General features: G+C 44.2%; 1 protein-coding gene across 6 annotated transcripts in view; it reads left to right on the top strand.

The window, feature by feature from the left end:
- Nucleotides 1–2,632: 2,632 nt before the first annotated feature.
- Nucleotides 2,633–6,000, top strand: part of TENM4 (teneurin transmembrane protein 4) — a 546,329-nt gene continuing 542,961 nt past the window's right edge. For 5 of the 6 annotated variants that reach the window (XM_030558336.1, XM_030558355.1, XM_030558350.1 and 2 more), the window contains exon 1: nucleotides 2,694–2,723. The gene's annotated coding sequence lies outside the window, so the exon portion shown is untranslated. Of the gene's footprint in view, nucleotides 2,724–6,000 lie in introns of all 6 variants that reach the window. The other variant, XM_030558332.1, reaches the window with a different exon arrangement.

The following is a 6,000-nucleotide window of genomic DNA, read 5'->3' as shown; positions in this document are numbered from 1 at the left end:
ATATGGACAGAATGATCCATACCTTTAGGGGGGCTCAAATACTTCTTCTCTCATAGTATCAGCACAACATGGTGCTGTCACCATGGACAGGGAGTGTTCCTGATTGGTGTAAGTGTGGACTTTTACACACTGCTGGCTGATGGAGAGGAATAGCATGGCCCAGTGGTTAGAACACTATCTTAGGACTTACAAGACCCAGGTTCAAGTCTATGTGCTGCCACAAATATCCTGGGCAAGTATGATGGGCAAGTTCCTCAAGGCTAGATTCATGAAAGCATTTAAGCACCACTTACACTCTCCATAGGACCCCTCACTTGCTGCATGCATCTACATCCCCATAGGTGCCCACTCCCCTGGGATTTGGGAGACCTGAATCCCCACTGTGCCTGATTTGGCAACCCAGCTCTCCCAAGTGAGTGCTGAGACCAGAGTCAATCTTTCCCTTTTTCTCTCTGCAGCCCAGTGAATATTTAATTTATACAGAGTAGAACAGCTCCAACAGGAGAGGCTGTGAGAGGCCCACTCCAGAATAGCCAATAGCCCTGAGGTTACAGCACACTCCTATAAAGTGGGAGTCCTGGGTTCAAATCTCAGCTCCAAATCAGGCAGAGTGAGAATTTAAAAATGGGTCTCCTGCCTCCTAGCCGAGCGCCCTGACCACTGAGCTATTTGCTATCCTAGGTTGGGAGATGGTGCTCTGGTTTTCCAGAGGAAGGGCTGACCAGGCATAGGTGCCTAAATCCAGGAGAGGGCTCATGACTGGGAATTGCAAGCAGAGATAGGTTCCTCCCTAGTCCATATCAATGGGAGTTAGGACCCAGTCTCCAAATCCTGCCTCTTTCCTCAGCATTTCCTACTGACTAGCTTAGGCTTGGTGGCTTCTGAGAATCCTCTCTTAGATACAAAACTCTCTCCATACAATGCACAATGTGAAATGTTAGCCATTATCTTCCTCACCACCATCACCTTCCTCATTTTCACCAGTGGCCGTCATTCTGGCCCCTCCCGAGGGCTACATCTCTCTCTCCTCTGCCCACAGGATGAGATGCCACTTTTTTAATGTTACACTGATGTTACCAATGTCTAATGCTTATTCAGCAGCGGTTTCTCGCCTCTTCCTTATTTGTATTTCCTCCCCTTACCAGTTTTGAGGTGTCCTCTGACCAGTTAGACCAAAACCTTCCAGAAGCTGATGTGTGTTTGTTTCTGTGGTTGGCTGATGTCATTATGGATAAAATTCCCACCTACACTCTACTTCCAGTTCCCCAAAACTTAGGGGTTACCTAAATTTATCTAGGCCAAAGAGGCCTAGGAAACCTGATGAAGCCAGTGTCTTACAGGATGCAGGTCTGTAGGTTCCTTGCATTACTGTTAAAAAAGCAAAATATAATACAAAGCAGTGAATATAATAGAGGTAAGCTGGCCCACCAGGCTACAAGCACCTCACTTCCACATTTGTACAATGGGGATAATAACATTTTCTTTCCACAGATGGGTATTGTGAGGATCACACATTAAAAATATAGAGACTTTCAGATGTTGTGGTGATGGATGTCATATAAATACATTAGATACTCTGCTCCTGACAAAGGAGAGAGCTCAGTTTGATCACAGATCCTTTTATCAAGATTGCTCAGTGGGGCATTCCTGTGGCTAATGGCCTCTTCTTTTGTTTTGGCTCGTTCCGAAATGAGCACCAAAGATAGAGGAGGTCTCAAGATTAATTCAGATTGCCTTAGATAGCCACCCTGCAATGATGTTGATTAAAAACCGTCTGAAGGGACGCAAGCAAAGGATAATAATACGTTAAAATGTATCGGATTGTAGGAGAAGTAATGCTAAATGCACCCAACCAACAAAAGGCAGGGATAGACTGGGAAGGAGAGATGTCGAAAGAAGTCAGCATACGTAAACTGGAGGAGAGTGCAGGAGGGAGTAGGGGAGCCATTCCGGTGTGTCCTCTGCACCTTTGACAGTCAGAGTGCCATGGGCATTAAGTTTGAAATAAGTTTGCAGTGTTGGTTTGGTGCACCCTGTTACCAGCGAAGAGAGCTCCAGGTGAGACAAAATTTACAAAGATGAAATGAGTGTAACCAGTAAGGAGGGAATGGAATTACTTAGTGGGTAAATAGGGATCTATCTCAGTGAATGGAATTGGATTAAAAAGGTTTGAATAGGCTGACTATAAGGAAAAAAAAATCTTACAACTATTAACTTCTGAAATTGTCTTCTGTGGGAAGGAATGGTTACCACATTGCTTAAGACAGAGACTGGAGCCAACACTTGGTACTTTACGGAACTGTCCTCCATTGGCCATGGACTGGATGGTTTAACTGGTCTTTTCCATCTTTAATGTGTGTGATCCTTTCAGAAAAGGTCTGCTCTTAACCCTTGGTTTCCCACGTAACATATTAACTGCCGGGGACTTTATGTTGTGTACATGACAAACACATGCAATCTAGTGTAATCCCAGCAGGAACATTCATACCAAGCAGTTGTGTTAGCAAAGGAGACTGTTGTTATATGACTCAGTTGGCTCATAAGTAGCTATTTCTAATTCTTGGTTTGTATAAGATTAATATTTTTTTAAATGACCAATTTCTTTTTCTGTGTACATCTTTCAACAGGTAGACTGAGCTTAGCACATGTCCAGGTTAAAATTGCATTCTTCAAAGAGTATTTGATGGATTATTCCTAGATACTTCAAAAAGGTAATTTAAAAAGTGAGTGTTAATTCCTTTATTTCGGGGAAGGGGGGTTATTAAAGTGTGTTACTGTTTAAAATGAAATAATGCTATTTAACTGTAATATTTCTCATTTTCTGGTCATAGGGTTTACAAATGCCTCTGATCAGAAAAGGGGGAAACATGAGCAGTTTTGCTACTTTCTCTTGGGTCAGTCTATAAACTGATGAAAGAGGAACAATTTTTTGTAAGGTTTGTAGTGAATGGGACAAATCCAGAAGCCTTTCTTCCGTGTCAGTCCTTACTCAGGCAAAAATGTCACTGACTTGAATGGAATTTTGGCTGAGTAAACAGGAAGTCAAAATTAAGTGAAGTCTTTAGAGTTGGGCCCAATCCTGTTTCTAAACTCTCTCAAGTCCTCCATATCTCCTGATGTTCAGCATCTCGCAGGAAATGCTCAGTAAGTTGCAGGATTGGGCCGTTGGGTCGTCTTGTTCCTCCTCGTGCTCTGTCAGTGTGCTTCCAACTGTGCAAATGCCAGGCTGTACAAATGGAGTAGTTGGCTCTCCATGCCTCTGCAATCCTTGGACACTATGGGAAAAATCCTGGCCCACTGAAGGAGAGAAAATTCCATGGGACCAGGCACGTACGCTCCCTCTCTCCCCATTATTTACGGTTTGGAAAACACTTGAATTGGGATGGGGGCCCTATCGTGCTCGGCGCTGTACACAAGCATAATGCAAAGACAGTCCTTAACCCAAATACCGTAAAAGGTAAATAATCATGAAAGGCCTCTCCCCTAAGACTGACAGCAAAGGTGCTAGTTCTGGTCATGGTGTATGACAATTCCAGTCAGAATTGTGCTGAAGGCACCCACCCATTTAACCAACAATGGTAACAACCTGAGAGTACTGCTGGCCTCACCTAGATAAGACCCCATAACCAAGAGCTGTAAGGCTCTGTAGCACGTTAATGCCTTGTACCATCCAGGCCCCTAGACAGCTATTAAAGTCAGATTGGTCAGTGCTACCTAGATATAAGTGGATGAGATGGCCACACTAGAGTGTTTCATATCTCGTTTCTTTGGAAACCACACACTCAGCAATAGTAGTTTGTTTGACCTTCACAGTGTACCAGACAATACTGAGGGGGAGGAGCTCTGAAGTACTTAACATACTTTTTGTGAGTCCATCTGCTGAGAGAAGGATCCTTTGAGAAGAAGGATGGTCTTAGAGTTGAGACCCTAACGTGGGACTCAGGAGAGCTGGGTTCAGTTCTCAACCCTGTTACAAAGTTCTTACCTGGGCACCCAGTCTGTGCTTCAAGTGGGGATCATAATACTTCCTTTCACTGTTTCTCAGTTTTGTCTATTTAGATGGTAAGACCTTTGCAGCAGGGAATGTCTTTCGCTATGTATATGTGCAACATCTAACACAACAGGATTCTGATCTTGGTTAAGGCCTCTAGGTGCTTCTATAATACAAATGATAGATAAACAGTCACCTAAACCTGCTAAGTCTCTGTTGGACCGATAAATGAGAAGACCAAAATACCTATAAATAAAATACAAGTATGGGGTGTGGGTGGTGGTTGCAAAACTTGTCATGCAGAATACAAAGTGACTTTCAAATGAAACTAATGCAGAGTTACATTGACTTACAAGATATAATGGAAATGATGATTAAAACACTGGTGTTCACTCACCTGCGCAGTACAGCTATTGAATATAAATAACAGGCGGCTGTCTCACAGAACTGATCACTTACGCTGGCAGATTATGGCCAGGATTGTTCATTATTCATTCTTTGAGGAGGCACCACTTTCTGGTATAAGGAATCCATTTGTTTCCCTCTGTAATAACACTGATCACAACAAATTAATTCGGCACTCAGAGGCTGTCTCATATATATATTCATGTGTCTACCCCATTGAAATTAATTATAAAACATGATGGTTCATATTACTGGGAAGCCCATTGGCTAGGAAGAGTTGAATCCAGGTATCTCCTGCCTCCTAGAAGTGCAGTTAGGTTTCAGAAAGCCAATGTCCCTGAAGGATCTAAATGGAGAGGTAGCAAATTATCAGAAAAACAAGGAGTTTTATTTTCTATCCATGATGCATAAAATGGAACAGCCTAACCAGGCAGCAGACTATAGCAGACTGAAAGGGTGAGGGGGAGTCTCTAAAAACCATGCAAGCTTTAAGTTAACATTTCCTAAGTTCTTTTGGGCAGGTAACATTACATAAACTGTGTTTGCAAGATCTGTGTAAATTCAGGGCACTTCCACAGAGAGTACTGGTGACAAATTCTTATCTTTGATTATAATCTGAATGTTCCAAGCAGAACAGAAAGGGATGGTAGCCACCTACTATATCTAACCACATATTTTATTTACTGACCCCATTAATGCTGGTAGCCAATTGATTAGTAAAACTTTGGTTAATAACCAAGCTGTGCCCTACACTTTGCATGTGCTGTGGTTAGTGATAAAACAGCTGCTGTCTTCACTGAAAGCAGGATTGGATCCTTCACATTGTGCTGTTGCCCTCTATAAAGGGGCTCACTCATGGCAGGAGCAACTCTTTGTGCCCAGGTGAGGTGTAGCAACTGTCTGCCCCTGTGGTGGCCCTGCCAATGTTGCTCCATTGCTACAGTGGTCTCTCTTCCAGCAGCTTGGCCCTTGGGCCAGGTCACACTTTGCTACCTGGAAGAGGTGGGCTAGAGAGTCCAACCCAGCTATAGTCCAGTGGTCTTATGGCAGGTCATCTGTCTGTCTCTGGGCTCTATGGTCCTTACACCTGTAACTTTAGCGTCATTGGTGGCCAAGGTGGAGTCTGCTCTGCAGGCAGCTCTGGCCAAGAGAAGGCGTGAGCAGGAACACAGCAGGGAAAGTCCCTTCCGCCCCAGGGGCACCTGTTTCAAACCTGCCAGTGTGAACATGCACATGGTGTGTGCGCACACACACAGAAGAGTACAATGAAACAACAAGGGGAAATATGGGGGGAGTGGTAAAACAGGGTTGCATTCAACACACGGCCCCACAGGCCCAGTGGTACCACAGTCTGGAGCAATGACTTCAGGAGTCCTGGGCAGAATTCCAATCCAGGGATGAGTCTTGGTGCCAGTAAACTTTCCCCACAAATCCCTCCAGTGCCCTCTTCTGCCACTTTCTGCAAAGCCACACAGAGTGAAAACCTCCCCACTTAGCTAGCTACAACCTCTCCCCTTATTCCCATTGCAAAGTCACAAGACCCAGTAATCACAGCTCTGGGCAGCAGTGATACTGGGTCCAGCTCCAGTCCGTTCTTCTTGGGA

Source organism: Gopherus evgoodei, chromosome 1, assembly GCF_007399415.2.
Source record: "Gopherus evgoodei ecotype Sinaloan lineage chromosome 1, rGopEvg1_v1.p, whole genome shotgun sequence".
NCBI lineage: Eukaryota > Metazoa > Chordata > Testudines > Testudinidae > Gopherus > Gopherus evgoodei.
The sequence above is the reverse complement of the archived record's forward strand: the minus strand, read 5'-3'. Positions and strand labels throughout refer to the sequence as shown.